At 39.5% G+C, this 20320-nt stretch overlaps 1 pseudogene across 1 annotated transcript in view; it reads right to left on the reverse strand.

The window, feature by feature from the left end:
- LOC146473657 (uncharacterized) overlaps nucleotides 1-15892 on the reverse strand; it is a 33539-nt pseudogene extending 17647 nt beyond the window's left edge. The window contains exons 1-7 of the transcript XR_014866281.1: nucleotides 15752-15892; nucleotides 15112-15182; nucleotides 14469-14552; nucleotides 12652-13376; nucleotides 11989-12180; nucleotides 11248-11322; nucleotides 10027-10146 (exon numbers count right to left, since the gene is read on the reverse strand). The product of XR_014866281.1 is annotated as an uncharacterized LOC146473657 (transcript). The remainder of the gene's footprint in view (nucleotides 1-10026; nucleotides 10147-11247; nucleotides 11323-11988; nucleotides 12181-12651; nucleotides 13377-14468; nucleotides 14553-15111; nucleotides 15183-15751) is intronic.
- Between the last annotated feature and the right edge of the window lie 4428 nt (nucleotides 15893-20320).

The following is a 20320-nucleotide window of genomic DNA, read 5'->3' on the forward strand; positions in this document are numbered from 1 at the left end:
AAACATAGTCTTCAACCGTCCTGCTCAACATTTTCTTCGGCCTCGGTAACCTCAGCATCATGGACATCACCGGTCAATCCATACTTTTCCAGGTCTTCCTTTCTTTTGATGCAGTACGTAAACCCTGTCCGAAGTTCGAACCATAATTGTTCCTTCGACTGAATAAACAGATACTCCTTCAGGGAACTGCTTTTTCACATAAAGAAGCAATTTGTGGTTTTCTTTCGTTAAATCTTTATTAATGAATATCTTTTTAGGGCTAAGCTTTCTTCTTGCCTAACCGCCATTTTAAATTTGGCGAGGAACCTAGGGACAAGGATGTCCGATGTCTGATGTCAGACTATGCCAAGTTGTTAATGTTTATAACACTTTTTTTTTTGCTTTTTACTCTAAAACATTTCCATCTCTACCTGTACAGATACAGGTTTAACGATATCACAAGTCATTCCCTGCCAACCCTTTTCGAAGAAAGAAAGGAAAACTTAGTTGCACTGCCTGATGGGAAGGACAGGAAACGAATATCCTTTCCTGCAAGTCCCACAACACTCTACGCATGCGCACCTCTTGCTAATAAAGAGAGACGCTTGAGGATGAGGCAGATTCGTACCCAGGCCACCTAGAGATATTAAACATGTCTCAAGAGGTGGTCATTATGGCAAGTTCTGGTATATTGATTGGGAACAATTCAGTGTACGTTGTGCGGAAAATTGGCGTATTTATCGACCACTGAACTGAACTACAGAGAGGGTTCCCTTTGCTGATCTGTCCTAATAAGGGTATAATAGACTGAAGCTTTTAAATCGAGCATTTTGCGACTTTGAGCTACAATGTTGCTTGGCAGCCTGCTTGGCGACATAATGGCATTTTGACTGTATCCCTAACATGCAGATGAGTAAGGTCTTTTACTTAACTTTTGTTGAAGCAAAAGTTCCCATGGTAACGACAGTTGTCACTCCACTCACATCCTTTTGAGCAGTGTCAAGTATTGAACAAGTATAGCCTAATGGATGGTAATCCTTCTTAAAGGGCTCTTAGTGAGGATAATGGAGACACCTCACACTCTGGAATCTCCCTCAACTCGTGGGTAGGCTCTGCGAATCGAGTTAACCTTTTCATATCCACGACTATATCTATGGCCGTAGAATCATCTGGTTTGGTGAAGTTTTCGCTTGACTGCCATGATCAACAAAATCACACTGCTTTTGTTGTCAGTTGCGTTAAAAAAAAGGCGTCGTAAGGGCATTTCCTCAGTTGCATCCAAGAAAAACAAACGACAGAAACTGTGGAGGCCATTGAGATTCCTACGCCACTTTGAATGCTATTACCGCATACCACACCCATTCAATTTGGATATATCAGCGATAATTCTACAGTGAATTAGTTCGTTCGTTTGTTTTTGCTAAGCCATAACTCTTTCCCAAGCCTGGGTACATTCACCGATGATTTTCTCTAAGTTGGTTTCTTGGTGATCCTGCTTTGTTGTTATGTCTAAAAACAGAGACTGTGAACTTCAAAATTATAATCTGATCTGATGCGACGCCATGATAAGTATTCCCTGGAAAGTCTTTTAAAAATATCAAAGTGCTTCAAAATGATCTTTTATGGTACCGCAATAGGGCAGAGTCTCTTTTACTTTGGCACATTATTTCTAATCTTCTTTCTCGTATTGTTTCTCATAACGATTTTCTTCAATATTCTTTTCCACATTTCGTTCATCTTCATTATTCGTTGACCCAATCTAGACTGGGAAGGGGCAAGGGAGGGGAAGATAGCGGTTGTGGAAATTCTGCCTTCATCAACTTGAAACTATTACGCTTATCAAATATATGACGGAGCGTCTCCAAGCTTTGTGAATTTATTGTCAATTGACCTGTCATTTCGGTGTTCATTTAATTTGTTTATGGCATAGCAAGTTATTTTTGACAGTCGGGTCTTCTAGCAAATGGAATGCTGCCGTTTTCAAGTAACATTCTTTCTGCAACTTTCTTGATTTTACATAATTGTGTTTTGTACTGGCTTTTCTTACTTTTGGGTCAACTTTGGTGGCCTTCTAAAATCCTTACAAAAAGTCCAAGAAACGAATTCAAGTTGGCGTTTTGAAATCATGCCGTAATTGCTTCAGTCATATGACGTCATCCTAACTTTTTCCCGATCTAGAATAGGAAAAAATCCGGTCTAGATGAGGCTAATATTTTGTATTGTCTTTTCATCTCATAAAACATCTTATTCTGTCTCATGTTGTCTATATGTTCTGTTCTGATATTTTAACCTCTTGTACTTTCTCCTTTCATTTTTTGTATTTTTACCTTGTATTCTCTCACATTGTTTTCTCCTATTCTTATCTCATGATCCCTCTTGTATTCTACGGCTCCTAATATTGTTACCTCGCTCTTGTGTTCTATTCCAATCTTATCTCTAATTCTCATCCAATATTCTCTGTTATGTGCTTATATCAAATCTTCTTTTCTTATTCTAATTTTCCTTCCTATTCCCCATGTTCTGTCAAGCGGTCTTTCTTCAAATGGTTACTAGCTCTCATCTCCTATTCTTGATTCTCCGGCTTGGCTCAGTTTTCCTCTCATATTATTTAGCCACTTCTTAACCTATGATTTCGTTTCAGAACTGTCTTATTTGTTGTTGTTGTTGTTTGTTTGTTTGTTTGGTTTAGGTAATTTCACTTACGTGCATCCCGTATTCAACGGTGCAATTGACCGCTCTTAGTCAGTCAATAACATACTTTTATTGCACCTTGATTAGAGGGATCATCATTAATCGCATTTTCATTATCGGGATCATTGCTGGTCTGTACTGCAGCAATGACTTCACCGGTAAGTAAGTTATCTCCAGTTCATTTCTCCTCGTTTGCGAACTGATTTGAACGGCAAGGCGTGCGGATCATTAATCGTATTCTCATTCTCGGGATCTTCGTCGTGTCCCGTCGTGTCCCGAGTCCCAACTCGTATGGGGCAAACCTGAAGTATTGGGCGAGTGGAAAGTCATTGTGGATTAATGCACTGTATCTTACTTACTTTATATGTCGCATCTTTGGCAGCGCTAGGAAACAAAAGTAATGGCCAATGATAAGACACTGCTCCGTACACGGTGTTCCTTTACGCATGCACAACGGAAACGTTCATTTAATATTCACCAATTGTCTCTCGCATCCTTTCTCATATTCCCGTCTCACTTTTTTTCTCTTTTAAATCGAATCTACGATTAAAAATGATGGACCATAGAAATGAGGTGCTAAGGGTCGACCGCATAACTAGGATCAGAAATGACCGCATGACTTTTTGTGTGGACTCAGTGGGTGTAGTTATCCAATCAACGGCGAGGACCCCCTTTTCTTATTATAAACAATGCAAAATTGTAAATCATACTCCGCTTGATTATCCTCATTTGATTTTCTCTCTCATCTTTTTGCTAATGATCATCGAATTCTCCTCAAATGTTTAGCTCCCAGTCTTTATCTCATATTCTCATTTCACCTTCTCTCTCATATTGTTCTCTTCTATGTTTATTTATTTTCCCATTTCATAATCTTTTCTCTTGTCCTCTTGTATATCCTCATCTCTCATTCTCTCTCCGAATTCCCATCTCATAAAAATTCTCTCTCATATCTCTAATATTTTCTCTTATTTTGTTATTTTTCTCATTTCCTAGCTTTTTCTAATTGCCAAATTGTTTCCTCTTTATGAAATTAAAGAACACTTTAATGCCTGAAAAGTCTAATTAAAACGCGTGTGTTGGATCCGATCGGAGAATTCAGGATTTCCTTGTCATAGGTTTCAGATCTTTGAGATATTATGCAACTGAAGATCTTAGTAGTTTATTCACTCTTGGGGTTAACACAATGAATTTTAAGGGATGATAAACAAACTTTCTATTACCAGGGTTAACACTTCAACGTTCGGCCTCAGATCAGTTACCCACTCGGCCGCTACACTACAGGAACTTGCTATCAGACATGTCATACGGCTTTAATATGCCTTCAATTCTGCTATAAGGAAAGTTGCGTTTTCTTTAGTTGAGATTACATTAGATTATTGTTTGATTTGTCTTATTTGTTAGCACTGTACAAAGTTGTCATATCAATTTTTGTTTTTGTCTCGGCTAATAACAATAAAATTAGCTGCTATTATATTCTTAGCTATGGGCCTAAGAGAAGGTTGTTTGCCTCTTTTGTGTCCAAATAACTCAACAATCAAAACAATTTTGAACATAATTCTTGCCATGTACATGTATGACTCTTCTCACATTTCATCCAACAGACAGTAATTTTAAATTGCAGTAATTTCTATCACGCTTCTAACTTTTGACTTATCAATCAGAATTTTACGGCATTCTAACTTGTATTTTAACATTTCTGGCGAAAAAGGAGCCTCAAAAGTTGGCTAAATTTGGCTAAATTAGGGGATCAAACATTTTCGTTTAACAGACTTTGTTTGTCACAGAAAGGTTTCTGTGGCTAAATGGCTAAATAAATCTTTTCGTTCGTTTCCTGAGATGAAGAGGTGCTAGTATATTTTATGAGAAAAAATTATGGGGAAAAGTGCTTATACAGACTGTTTTCACAACTGTAAAAACAGAGAAAAGACTTACAGGAGGGTGGAAACGAGAGAGTGTCCAAATAATACGCTGCATTACCGTACCTAAACTCGCAATTAGCCAATCAGAAGCCTTGTCTACTGTCCTGATATCCTACGATATCAAGTAACTGACCTGATATCGCACGATATCATGGTCACTTTCAAGTAAAGTAATGTTACCATACGATAAACTGAAAAGAAGTTCTACCAAGAAAACAGAATCCTCGTAATTTAAGATTTAGCTGGTGTTTTCTAGCAGTTTGTTGACTCGTATTATTCTACTCGCGGGCCACACGATAGGACGCCTGACAGATTTTATTACCGTAACTACAAACATTTCACCGGATTTTGGTCTGAATTTGGGCACATTAAACACCCAATTGCACTTTTTTGGTACTCTACGGCGGCATATCAGGCTCGTTTGGTCCTGCCATGGTTATTTCGGCTCGACTGCGTCTCGCCAAAATACAAACCATGGCCCGACCAAACTCGCCTGATATGCCGTCGAAATGTACCAAAAAGGTATCATTATTTATAAGCATGGTTTCTAGTCTTTGCACAGTAAACGTCCTCAAAAGACTGCTGTCGGTGCTGCTGACTTCAGCGACTGTGAATGCCACCAAAAGCAGTCTTTATATGACGTACACATACCTGGAGGATTACTGAAACTCCTGCAAAGGACCAAACAATGAGATCAATTTATAACACGTGTTTTTTATCCACGAGAGCCCCTCCCTCCCCCTCCACCCCCCCCCCCCCAAATGCTCGCCCAATATTCCTGCTCTCCTCCCACTCTTCCCCCAGTGAGTCACAAACATTGACCGCTGGCCATTCTTAATATTTTAGTTGCGTATTGATTCAATTTAATTACATGACTATGAGACGAAATATAATGATTTGAAAAATTTTCTCATTGTATTAAACCAAAACTTTTAAAACAATGGTAGCCATCATCGGTCTCAATCCATTTATTCAGTCCAGAATTGGTGTTTTCAATTGTCAGATTGTTTTGAATATTGTCTGCAATAACGATCTCTTTTTTTTTTAAACTGGTATCTGAGTAGAGTGGTGATTCAACTGCATGGTCGACCTTGACGCGAAAGTGCCTGTCACTAGGTCGATTACTCGCTTCTGAAACACGGTTACCATTAATACCGTCATTACCAAGATTTAAGAAAAAAAGCGAAAAGATAAAAAAGGAGACAAAAATATCACCATGTACATATTTATTTCTATTAAAAAAATTGTATGCTTAATAAATAACGTATTTACAACAGTCCCTATATAACGTAGTCACAGTAATTTCAATATTTATATATTGTTCACAAAAAACAATCCACTGAGGCAATCCTTTGTACATGGTTTAAAATCGTCTATACTAATGACAAGTATAAGGTGTAACTGACTACAATTATCATTTATGAATTACAGTTAAGCCTCGATCACTGAGCGAACACCTCTCTTAAAATGGCCTTTCACGTCTAAATTCATCAACATCTTAAATTAAGATACCATTCTTACAATTATATAAAATCGTTTTGCGTAATCTGGAAAAACGTCTCGTGTCCGGCGTACCTCTCAAAAGCTTCATTTTATAAAAAAGACGTCAAAATTTGGAATTTTCTTGAACACCACCACAGGAAAAAACTTTCTGTATAGCTCTCCTTAGAAGTGTCATAGCAATACTTTTAGTTTTAAGCCCACAGATCTAAACTTAGCTGAAGCATCTGTTGTGAACTAAGGCCTGAGTCAATTAAGTGGTGACCACATATCTTTGAACTTCTTGCTTTAATTTTTTCTTCAGTCAAATCAAAAAATTCGACAAGGTAAAACAACATTTACCGTTTTATTAAATTTACAAGCCTCAGAAACGCAAATAGTACCCTTTTCACCAATACTGAAGTTACATCCCAAATCCAAATTAGTCAAGGAGGAGTTTACTGTGAGGGACTGGGAAAGGGATCCAGCACCGGGATCACCAATACTGTTACAACTCAAATTCAAATTAGTCAGGGAGAAGTTTACTGTGAGGGCCTGGGAAAGGGATGAAGCACCGGTATCACCAATACTGTTGTGACCCAAATCCAAATTAGTCAGGGAGGAGTTTTCTTTGAGGGCCTGGGAAATGGATGCAGCACCGGTATCACCAATACTGTTGTGACCCAAATCCAAATTAGTCAGGGAGGAGTTTTCTTTGAGGGCCTGGGAAATGGATGCAGCACCGGTATCACCAATACTGCTCCAATACAAATACAAATTAGTCAGGGAGGAGTTTACTGTAAGGGCCTGGGAAAGGGATGCAGCACCGGCATCACCAATACTGTTGTGACTCAAATTCAAATTAGTCAAGGAGGAGTTTTCTTTGAGGGCCTGGGAAATGGATGCAGTACCGGTATCACCAATATCGTTACAACTTAAATCCAAATTAGTTAGGGAGGAGTTTACTCTGAGGGCCTGGGAGAGGGATTCCGCACCGGTACCACAAATACCGTTAAAACTCAAATCCAATATAGTCAGGGAGGAGTTTACTGTAAGGGCCTGGGAAAGGGATGCAGCACCGGTGTGACCAATACTGTTCCAACTCAAATCCAAATTAGTCAGGGAGGAGTTTACTGTGAGGGCCTGGGAAATGGATGCGGCACCGGTACCACCAATACTGTTGCTACCCAAACCCAAATTAGTCAGGGAGGAGTTTACTGTAAGGGCCTGGGAGATGGATGCAACACCGGTCTCACGAATACTGTTGCTATTCAAATCCAAATTAGTCAGGGAGGAGTTTACTGTGAGGGCCTGGAAAAGGGATTCAGCCCCGATATCACCAATACTGTTCTCTTTCAAATCCAAATTAGTCAGGGAGGAGTTTACTTTGAGGGCCTGGGAAAGGGATTCAGCACCGGGATGACCCATACTGTTCGCACGCAAATTTAAATTAGTCAGGAAGGAGTTTACTGTAAGGGCCTGAGAAAGGGATGCAGCACCGGTGTGACCAATACTGTTCCAACTCAAATCCAAATTAGTCAGGGAGGAGTTTACTGTAAGGGCCTGGGAAAGGGATGCAGCACCGGTGTGACCAATACTGTTGCTAACCAAATCCAAATTAGTCAGGGAGGAGTTTACTGTAAGGGCCTGGGAAAGGGATGCAGCACCGGTATCACCAATACTGTTGTGACTCAAATTCAAATTAGTCAGGGAGGAGTTTACTGTGAGGGCCTGGGAAAGGGATTCAACACCGATATTAGAATGTAAACACCTTGAACTTAAATCCAACTCAGTGACAAAAGAAAGATCAAGGTGCTTTCCTAAAATATCAACTAATTGAGCACGAAAGTTTACTTTCTGAACTGTCCATTCCGATAAACAGGCGAAGACCAATAGAAGATCTCCACCAAGGTCAACGTTTGAGGTGGAGCTTTTGAAATTTATATGCTCAACCCAACTACTTACAAGAGATAATGCGACCTTCTCACTCCTTGAGGCTAAGATTCCACCCATGAACCTGAAAACTTCAAATAGTTCATGCCGATATCTATCATCAGTCACTACTGAGGCACAGTCAATTTCTCCGTCGAGAATCTGAAACGTAAGATAAAGGCCGGAAAAGAATTCTTGAAGAGACTTGTGAAGAAATCCACAACGCATGCAAGGTATTCTCTTACTACCACCAGTCTGGATTGAAAGAAATCCGAACTTGATTAAAGGGCTTCCTTTGAAAACCTCTTCCTGTTTTTCGAAATGTAACTCTCCATTACGAAGAGACTGTAGCGCCATATGCCCGAGGAGTATCAGGTCTTTCTTGTAAACTGTAATTAGGTCTCCACTGTTACTTGACAAACCGTTCTTTTTTTCGTATCTCCGCAAAACGCATAGGACAATTTCGATGTATAATTGCGTTCTGCTGTTTGGCAGACTACCGTCAAAATCCTCAAAAAGAACACAGAGTAAGGTTGTATTAAGTGGATTTTTTGTCAGTTCCTGTAAGCCTTGTAGTACGACAACAACATCAACATCGTCGTCATCATTTTCATCATCATGATCCTTATAAAACAGATAAGGCCAAATGTTTCTGATAAGCTTTTTAGCCAAGTGTTCCTTGTGTTGGAAATATTTCCTTATGAAATTCTTCGCGTCCACTTCGGTAAAACCTGCTATCTCCCATAATGCATCACAGTATTGCCTCACTTTCTTTCCTGTTTCATGACGAGATGTGACAACAATGTGACTTTCGGAAAACTCTTTACTTTGAATTAATTTAAGGTACATGTCTAGTTTGCTAGGTTCCGCCTCATCTAATCCATCGAGCACCAAAAGTACTTTGGACTGATTCTCTCGGAGGAATTGAAGAACAATATCTTTAGCTTCTTTGTCAAGATCGTCAGGGAGAATTTGTTCTTCGATAGCTTCCCATATGCTAGATTTGATATCACGGCATCTGAGAAGCAACAACACTTCGATTTTTGGGAAGGACTCGTCCCATTCATTATCTTGTTTAGTAGCCCAATCATACGCCAGCTTTTGACAGTAGGTCGTCTTTCCCATGCCTGGTTCCCCTTCAATGAGGACGATCCTCGGCTTTTGGCAATCTCTGTGTCTTCTAAAGATACCCGTCATGTTCGAGATTTCATCCTTCAGGATTCCACGTGTCTTTTCTTTTTCAACGATCCTAAGTCTGGTGAAAAGGTCTTTCAGATGAAAGCAAAAATCTTCATGCCAAGGTAGTGGAAAAATCTGGGCTTCGCGTCTTTGGTAGAATTGTCGGATCCTTTGTATAAAGTTGCTTATTTGTGAAGCTCCTACAGGAACAAAAGATACCAGTTAGTGCCATTGTGGATATTGTCTATATGTATTTCTATTAATTGACACAATTTGACAATGACGTGTTTGTTCTCTTTTGCATTATTTAGAAATTATCTCATCATAGATTTTCGCATAGGGTTTTGTTACGTTCCATAACATAACAAAATAGATGAGCACCCGCCAAACCCTGCTGGTCTCTACTGATTTCTTCATTCACGACGGTGGGGGTGTGGATTTGCTTAGATGTTCCTGCGTTCATATGGTTCCTAAGTAAATATTCAACTAAACGTTGTATCTTTTTAAAGCCCCATCTATTTAATGAGGACTGTGATCTTCAAGTATCTTTAATGGCTTTCCCAGTTTTTCATTCGAAGAATTATTGAGTCAGAAGTCACTGAACTTTTTTAACCTCTATTTGTTTTTCGACCAAAACGTTCTTCAGCTGGGATTTTAATTACGCGTACGAAGCATTCACTGCACATATCAACGGGACACTTTACCCACCGATTTGAAAAGTTCTAAAATAGTGCCCTTTCTCTGTCAAAACGGAATGGGAGCAATACAAAATAAAAGCATTAGGAAACTCTTAAACCCACCTTTACACTATGATCAGATGACTTGAATAATATTATTTATAGCGTACCTGCGTCGCCCGCAATCATTGTCCTGCCCTCAGTCCGTTGTGGAGCCTGGGTAGAAGGTGAAGATCTTCCACTCGTTGCTGTTATGGGGCTCTGAGTATGGGAAGAAGACAAACAAGCGTCTGTCGAAAAAAAAAAGATACAACTTGATTAAATAAGATATAAACACACGTGCTGTGCGCAATCCCTTAGATTACTTCATTCTTGGGTCGTTAAGAGGACAAAGTTGGTACTTACTAACAACAACACGTAGTGGCTGATTCAAAATGAGACAGTTTGTTTGTTTCCATGTTTGACTCGAGGGAAACATCGATATTCGATGGAAAAGAAGCTCGCTTAACTGGTATCCTCTGGGAGCACCAATTCAGCGTTTTGCTATAATAGCTGGAGTTTCGTGTCTTATCTGCCCTATTTTAAGGTAGGAGTAGAATTTTTCATTAAATATCTCAATAAATTCAACTCTCTTATTTAAGCTTTCGTTGCGAAATGCCGGAAGACTTGCAAGTACATTTCTTGTTACTTTCTGAATGTGGTTTAAATTATTTTCGACCTCTTAGTTTAATTTGTGAAATTTAATAGCAATGTGTCTCTCTACACACCGACGGTTTCGTTCTGAAGAAAACTTATTCATAAAAAAAATTCAACCAACAACAAAAATATTGATAGGTGGTTTGCCTGCTTGCCCGATGAACATAAAACAAAGGATGACAGAGTAGCTTCCATTCAACTACCAAGCATCTATATAACTTCTATCGTACCGATAGGAATAACTGCCTATGGAAAACAGTTACACCATACGTTTAAGTTGCAACTAATTACAGTGAATTAAATCAATTGAATGTAGTCTCTGTAAGTTTAGTACAGTGAATAGTCGATCACTAGAGCGGTTTTCAATCGACTGTGGTAAAACCAAAACCAAAGTAATTACTCTGGCCAATCACAACAGAAGCAAACAGAGCAATGAACCAATCAGAATTCAAAGAAAATACATGTAACCGGCGCCAAGCGTAGGAAAACACGTGCTAGCGAGGCACGATTGATTTTGGGTGTATATCTTACTGGTTGAGAAGGTGGCGCGAGTTTTATCAACCAATCACAGAGCGTGGTAATGCAAAAGCAAAGCAAAAACGCAATTACTTTATTTACTCAATTGAAAACCGCTCTAAAAACACCATGGTCAGATGCTTAAACTGGAAAATCGAGAAGCTGTTTTGACTATGTACCTGGATGCTGATCAGTCCGCTTCCGCTTTCTTCCGCGTTCTGTATCAATTGAGCCTCGACAATCGGAAGAAGCTTCTGTAGAGACACAAAATAACGAAACGCATTAATGGCACACCGTGACAAGAACATATCGGGAGATAAAGGAACGTGAACTGCATAATTATTCTATTATGTATTGCGTGGCCGTTACTTTTTTCTTCTCTTGATTTACGTATGCACTCGTCACAACCAAGAGCGAGTTTCGAGGGCTTCTTTGTTACAGAGCGGGGCTGTTTAGTCAATGGAAAAAACACCTACCGCTAACTCCTAAGATAAATTACCCTGCCATATTTAATTGTAACCGATTTTTTTTTTCTACTTTCTATTTACCATTCCTAAGAAACCGCGCCTTTTATTTATTTACAAGGAAAAAAAATCAAATGATCAGAAAATGACATCACGATTTAAGAGTGACAAGAAGTCCTTGCAATAATTTAAGTATTTTTAGCGGTCACTTTCAGTCACTGTTTTTTGCCAAAGAGAAGAATTTGAACTAATAACTGATTTTTTAACGAAAATGGGTCTGTTCCTAGACCACTGATTATTTAGTTGGTTAGCGTGTTTCATCACCAGGTCAAGAGTTTCTCTTGGTCCTTGTATCCAGCGTCAACGGTCTCGAAATAGGTCACCTTACAAAATTTTGTGCATGAAGAACAAGAACACAAATTAAATAGCCTCTCTTGTTAAATAGACATTCATTACCTTCACTTTGATAATGGGGCCACGTACGGAAAACATTAGGATCCCTTAGAATGTGTTTTACAACAGAGGCTGCCATCACACTAGCAAAAGGAGTCCAACTCTCTGTTGTTGACTCGGCACCATCTGCATAATCAGCTATTCCTTTGACAATGAGCCACTCAATCTGATCATCAAATGCCGCTGTAAACACTCCTATAATACGAACAGCGGAAGGTACTTTACTGAAAGTTTATTGAATGAAAGAAAGTCCATGCATATGGATAAATGGAAAGCAGCAGACTCCGTGTAGCATACTAAATGAGTGCTCGGGGCAAAACAGACCAAAAGCTGCGGCTTTTTACACCGCCTTTTGCTATTTTAGCTCAGATTCGCCGGATTCTCTGCATGCGGCCTTTATTTCATCCAGTAAACGTTACCCAAATGTTTTTGGGCGTTGCGTTTTGTGATTAAAAAAAAAAAAAACGGAAAACGTTCCCACAATCATAGGTTAAATCATAGGTAAAACAACGGATAACATACGTTTCTGGGGTAAGTGCCTATGGGAAGTGATTGAGGGAATGTCACATGCAAATCACGTCATAGTGAGGACAAAAAGCTTATTTTGCACGGCTCTATCTATGTTATGATTAGTTGTGTTGCGGCCCAACTAAACTGTCAACTTACCTTCACCTTCCATTTCAAGAGCAATCGCCTGAGGATGAGACTCGGCCAGTTGGTTGCGCCGCCACTCAGCACGGACCTGTTCGGGTCCACTTAGAAACTCACCATCACAATGAACTTTGATCTCTCGAGACTGTGAGCTTTGTAGAGGAGCCTTGTAACCCTCAGCTGTATGTTTGATGACGTTGAGGAAACGTCTGCTCACATAACTTCTCATGCCAGCCCATTGTTCTTGATTTTGCGTCACTACTTTAGAGGCATACGTTGTTAATTTTGCTGAAACAACAACGTCGCCAACTTTTGCTTTCTGGGCGTTGAGACTACTGCATGCTCCAACGGAAATGACTGCTTTAGGTCTGAGCACATATACGGAATTTTTCACGGAAATCAGAGCACCACCAGGACCACTGTAGCCTTTACAGCATCGAATTAAAGCAACTTTCACTTTCTCATCCGCGTCTTCTCCCAGACCCTCAAAATACACGTAACCAATATCGTCAAACCAACATCTAAAAGGATTGATCAACTGCCTGTAACAAGCCAAGAACTCGCAGTCGTTGACTGTCAGTAACACAATGTCAACAGGCAGTGGAGCATAACTTGGATCTTCTGCTCTTGTTTCAACATCTCCCATGGAAGGAAGACTCACACTCATCTCAGGAGGGCCATCATCAGTGTAAGGCATCTTTTCACTGCTGACAGGTTTGTCCACTGTTTTCGACATGTTACTGAAGATAGAGATAACGACGAAAGAAAAAATCAGTAACAAATAGTATATTCGTCTGCAGATGCGATAACAAATCTTATCCCTAAATTATATTCAGCCCTTGTCAGTTGGTAAAGGGGGTGGGGAGAAGGATTTGCTGATCTGATTCTAAATTGTTTCTTGATTGAAAAAAAATCAAAACGAATGGTAAGTCAAAAAATAAGAACATTCCAACCATCTTCAAAAGGAAATAGGCCATTTCCGATTTTATCTTGGATATCATTGTGAAAGCAAGATTAAGTGCAAAAATTTTATTATGAAAATTATTTTTCATTTGTCTGCAAATAAAACTAATTTTCATACGAAAAGTTTTGCACTTAGCCTCGCTTTCATAATGAGGTTCACGGCAACTCGGAAATGGTCTATTTGTGGCTCTCTTGATTTATTAATTCAACGGAAATCCCAATTTGCTTAGAATGTGAAAGTTTCGCAACACAAAACAAAACATAGAAGAAAGAAATTCCAGACGTACATATTACATTTGTATGCATGTAGAGTTATCTAGATATCAAGTAAGATTCAGCTTGGTCTATTTATACCGGCTATTTTAAATCCTTTTATAGTTCGGCTCGTTATGGCGAATAAATAGCTAGGAGATTCAAGAATGATATCAGTAAATTTCAATGTTGATGTTATCGTTACAAACCGGTTTCTTTTATATTAACACTACATTTTCTATGTTTCTAGCTTGGTCAATCTAGTACTCTGTGCATGCTATACGTATTTACCGAGCTAAGGTGGAATAAAATTCTTATCTAGACTGCGAGCACTTTCTCTTTTGCTCGAGAATCCGCGAGGAAGGACTACTCGCGCAGCTCGCATGCGCCACTCCCACCCCCCGCCCCCTCCCGGAATATCGCGCTGGCTCATTTTTTTTGCAAGAAAAAGATAGACTGTTCACAGTCTAGTTCTTACCCTGAACTACTTATCAAATGCTCGGTTTTGTCGTTTAACAGGGCGATCAACTAAAACAAGTATTCAGCCTTTTGAAATTTCTACGTACAAACAGGACTATTAAGTAAAATATGAACATTATTTCATTTAGCATACTCACCGAAAGCCGAATTCTATTTGTACTTGTAATGGATCCTCGACTTATTTATGCGCAGCTCACAATGTTTATGTCCTTCTTTTCGGCCTTCAAAACAAAGAAACAAAAGAAAAATTAACATTTATAAAGCGAAAGAAACTTATAGACGCCACCTTTCAATTGTCAGCACACACAGTTCACTCGAATGTCACGCGAGCATTAAAAATAAACCACATAAATTAATCCATAGTTATTTAACAATGGCCATAAATGGCCGAAGGCAAACATACAGCTATCTTCATAGCAGGGTATCAAGAGCCCCACTAAAAAGGAAACAATGCTTTTCAGAAATACAAAGCTTTCAGTAACAAAAAAAGCGAGAAAAAAAGATCAATTATGCACTGGATCTTATATCGTCTGAAGTAAGCATGGTATGTCTGTGAATGTTTTCTCGATGAAAAGCGGTCTAGAGAACGACGTCACGCCCATGCCACTTTGAAGCTATATCCCTCAATTTAATCTAGGGAAAATTTAGCGAAACCTCTGTTTCTTCGATGTGCCGAAGAAACCGTTCTGTGCCATTTCACGAATTTATGGCATGTATTAAAATCTAGTTAAGCGTGACTGCCTTATAAAAGAATGTAAAGAATATATATCAAAAGTATACCTGTTGAACGCTCTTTGGTTTTTAAAACACAATCAGCAATCTGCAACGGAAGTTTTTGACGCTTTCAAGCACTGCAAAGGAAGCGAAAAGGAAAATGAAAGTAAGTTAGGGAAAAAAGATACAATGCATTTCACTAGTAATGTATGGCTAAAGGTCAATGTGCTAGAAGCTTCGATGGATAATTTGAAGGCGTTGTTTAGCGGAGAAAGCTAAACACAAGCCAACGTTAATTGTTACGGCTGTGAAAAGGCTATTGAAGTCTACTTTATGGTGTAGTAGCTATTGGGCGCTATTTCACCAATTTTCAGTAGATCTGTATTTGGAGAGCAAGCCAAACACCGTTAAGACTGATTGATTTCCACACGAGTTCAAAGTAAATTAAAAATGGAATAATTTATAATGGTAAAATGGCTTGTATTTAAGCCCATGGCCAGAAAGGATCTTTGATCAATGGTCATTTTACAGAATTGCAAACATAAAAGTATGAATACTGTATTCTCAAAGAGATGCAAACAGTGAACAAAGCAAACGCTGCAGTCACGTCAATGCAAATGAGATACCTAAGGATCGTGATGATGCCTTATAAATGCCGCCTAAAAGTTTTTTTTGTGCTCTTCAATTCAAAATCTAAAGTACAAACCTTCATTCCAAGTCAGATTTCAAAGAAGAGGGGACATCAATTTGATTGACATTTGTATACGTTTGCCAGAACGCTTGAACTGAAACCAGCGTTAGATGAAAAGTGGTTTCGATGCTCATAATAGGTGCGGCATAGCAACCATGGGTATATGACGTCATTTTCGGGATAGGTACATGGAGGGGGGAGTGAGGGGGTGGGGGGGGGGAGGGGGGTAAGTAAAGTATCAAGCGGTGGGGTGCAAGACTCAAAACATACCAACTGCAAATGATTTTACAGGAGCTAATAGACTGGACCTTTAAATCAGTACACACACAAAACGAAACAAATAAAAAAACAACAACAAACAAACAAAGCAATAACAAGTTAACATCGTAGATGAAGACATACGTTTACATGCACAGTACCCCAGCAACCCCCAGCAACCCCCCCCCCCCCCCCTTCCCACCTCACACAAACCCTTTCACTTTGGTCTTGTGACTCCCTTGTCAATCACTTAGACAAAACATTCTTTAATACGGTCCTTCACTCAAGTGTCGCGAAATTAATAGAACTTTGCCGCGCGCAGAGCATTTGCATTTGCCCAATCGTTCAAACCAAATAAAAGGAATTTGTGAAAACTACCTCTCTGTGAAGCAACTGACGATCGAATACAAACGTTCTCAATAATTTGTAGGAGAAGGCAATGATTTTCCGAAAATACTCTAAATGGAAAAATCACTTGAGGCCCCAAAGAAAACATCGTTAACGGAAGTTTTGGAATGTGCTGGCGAATCAAATTGTTTTAGTGGTGTGAGGGTCGATCATAATCTTTCAAACAATCCTCCTAATTTTGAGAAATAAGAAACAATAAACCCCGCCGTTTCCAATCAAAAAATTGTCTTTTTGCCCTTGGTAGAAGTCAGCAATTGCAACGTGACTTCGAGTTGATGAACGCGATTTGTTTATTACTGCCTTAATACTGTATAGAAGGCCAAGGCGTACAAGGTCCACAAGTGTCTGCTCCAGTTGAAAGCAAAATGAAGCAAAACACAATATGATCTGCAAAAAGGTTGCAACCTAGAAGAAATTTGGAAACCTCCTTTTAGAGAGGAAGAAAGCACATCACAGATATGACTGTCGTTTATAGTTGTCGATTTTATCATGGTTACAAAAACGAAATGAACAAGGCAAGCATTGATTGTCAGTGCGGGGGCTGTTGTGATCTGTTGTACTCACGGCTGGCCAGACGCCAAACCGCTCTGCGCTTTTGTTAAACTCTATCGCGCATAATGCGACCATGATGCTATAATTACAGAGTAGCTTCTTATGTGTTTTAACACCTCGAAAAGCTTACCTATTTAGGGAACATACCTGCACTCACAGAAGCTGAAGAATAGAGCGCATCATGTAGATGAACTTCGCAAGCGAGGAAGTCTAAACTGAAAATGATAGATTCCGACTAAGCGTCTGACGTACGTCATTTGTCGGGGGAGAGGTCGGGAAGACTCTGTCTTCAGAAAGGATGACTTGATGGTGGTGTTTAAAGTGCCGGATAACAAACGGCAAACTAGATGCTTATGCTCCCAAGCTAGCCGTCGTGCAGTTTCTAAGGAAAATGAAGACGTTCCTGTAGCTTGAACTGAACAAATTAAAAGGGAAACTAATACGACATCATTCAGATAATGATGTTGCCCCTCCAGCCCAGGTCCCATCGCTCAGTCTCACCCCCTCCCCTCCCTTCCGGTTTTGCTACCATGAGCAAAGGGAAAATCTAAGAGAGAAATGTTCATTATATATACTTGTGTAGATGCTGTAAAGCTGACAAAATCCTAACGCAAACGGGTCAATGGAAATATTCAACCGACAGATAGTTCTCTCGTCTTCTCTTGCCTTATATCCTGGTGCAGTGGCGAGGGGAGGGGGGGAGGGGGAGAGTGTGAATAGTTATTAATAGAACGTTCACATTACCGTCGTTGTGAAACAAAAGCGGCAAATTGTCGCGAATGTCCTAATATTTTCGATAATGTTCGATGGCACTTTGCCTTAGTAAATGAACAGAACCTAGCAGTCGCACAAGAAGTATTTCCCAGTTTTTTTTTTTTTTAGCCTTCCAGCTAGTTTTTTGGTAAGTTCACTTAGATGTCTCAAGCTTAGAGTTACGCTATATTAGGGTATTAGTGGTGGAGGGGAAGGGATTAGGGACTGTGCAATAATTATCTGGAGGGGGGGGACCTGAACTTAAACCAACGCACAGGGTAGGGAAGAGGGGTAAGATGTAATTTCTTAAACATTTGTAGGGGGGGGGGGGGTTAGAAGTTAAACTGGGAGGGCTGATCTCAATCCATGGACTCAAGATAATGTATATTACACGTAAGCTAATCAAAATCAATTTTTGGAATCTTCTAAGAAATATTAATATTAAGACGAACATTTTCAAGAAAATCCTTGATGTAATCGATATCAACCTAAAAGATGTCAAGAAATCCACGAGTTCAAGACTTCTGTCAGAGTCGTGAACGAAAAAAGTAATTTCATGACGTTATAGGACGAAAACAAGCTTCGCACCAAAACGAGGCTGTGCCTCGTGTACGTCTAAGAAAATGTGTCCCACATGGGAGGGAAAGACGCTATCGCGTCCTAAATAATGTTTTCAACATCATCAGGTTTTCGGACTGGCTTCCTCGGCGGGTGGACCGGTGAGGGTGGGACTCTGCAGAGACTCTGCGCCCAGTAACTCTACCCCAATGAAGGGGGTAGGGGGGAGCAGAGACGGGGGAGCATTTTGCTCAAAGTATTTTTCATTTTTTTAATTGTTATATTAACATGTTAAAAGGCGCGTTTTAACTTGTATCTACTTCAAATGGATGTATCTGGCACTGTAAATTCCACTTAAATGTTGAGAAAGCTATGTTCTTGTCCCCCTTTAACAGCTTCAAAACCTTGTACTAAAAATGAACAGTTTATCTCAACAATATTAAACATATATTCAAGAACTTGAGTTAAATCCCGAGTTAGTTTTGAACAAGCACTTACGCTTCCCCAACGAAGCATTTACAGGAAAGCAAGTCCCTCAGACAAGATTTGTGCGTATGTGATGTAAACCGCAGTAATAATGTCTCTTGGTCAATATTGTCAATTTGCGGGATGCCAAATATCTCCGGGTTGTATTCCCAGTCAACGGGACTTCCTCCCAGCGATTGGAAGATTATACAAGCCCGTTCGGATGCTGTTTTCTTTCGATGTTCGGATTTCTTCCTGTTTTCCTTTTTCTTTCTTGAAACTGATGACTTTGACTTAGATCCAATACTGTAGGTAGCATTATACTTGTCCATTGCTTTATCTAAATTCTCTAACAAATCACCAATATTTTTCTGAATAGGCCGGTAGGATTACTCATTAGGCATGCTTAAAGCTTAAGAGACAGTCCGCGTTAGATTCGACCGGTCAATTTGGGCCAGTCGTTCGATTTCCTTCAAATTTTCAGCAACAGACAAAGTTGATATAACATTAATGAAAACACTTTTCTTTTGATTCTAAACTTAACAAGACCCGAAATTTTGAGGCGAATGTTCAACCCTCCCGAATCCCCGAAAATCGACCTTTCACCGAGTCGAAATTAACCCGTTTTCGGATGTTTGCCGCCGAAATAATATTTATCCGAAAAACCTTACATTTATACCACGAACACATACACTATACTTCTTTACAAATATGGTATATAGAACTCATATTATTGAGAACTTTTAAAAGGAGGGCATCTCAAACATACCAATGTTAACGATTCGTGCACGGAGCGTGTCAAGTGCTGCAACAAAAACCAACATTTCTCAAAATTCTGACTTACTCTGGAAGTCTCGTGTATTTTTTCAAAGAGTACTAGGATAGTGTCCTTAAACTACGGAATAATATTTAGTGGATCTCTATACTGCGAAAAGATACGGCCGCAACAATTTTTGGCAAATCTCTTATTTTCCGACACGTGTTGTGTGACAGCGATGGCATCCCAAGGCAACAAACTTCGACTTTTTCTGTCTGGACCGCAACTTGAAGTAGACAAATACGTTTTAAAAGGGTAAACAATTAAAAACGTACCTTAAAAGTTCCACTGTTTTGCTTCCAAGACTTCATGTTTCACCGATTAACTATCAGCAAATTTGATGGCCGTGTCACGGTATCTGTGTTCTTTATTTGTTGGCTTGCAGGCGACGATCATGCTAGCTAAAAACCTGAACAACTCTACAGAGTTCCGAGAAATTAGTTCTGTCATTCAACCGGGCACTCTGCCGACCAAACAGTCATCAGTTGCAGAATTTATATCGAGGAAAGACTTTTGAAAGTTGTCGTCCATCTTTGTTTTGAAATAACAACCGCTGACAGTAACAACACTTCCGGTCTGATCGAACCGGAAACAGAACATCGTCTACAGTAAGAAGTCGTGCATTAAGTTCAATTTCTAGAGTTTTATTGTTATTAACGTACTGTTAATTACTTGATTATTTCTAGCTTATTTTCTACTTCAAATGCATACATGATTATGCCGGGCAACTCATTATTTAACCCTTTTACGTTATCTAAGATGTATTGGTGATT

This window comes from Pavona decussata, unplaced genomic scaffold, assembly GCF_977016875.1.
Source record: "Pavona decussata unplaced genomic scaffold, jaPavDecu1.1 SCAFFOLD_92, whole genome shotgun sequence".
Taxonomy (NCBI): domain Eukaryota; kingdom Metazoa; phylum Cnidaria; class Anthozoa; order Scleractinia; family Agariciidae; genus Pavona; species Pavona decussata.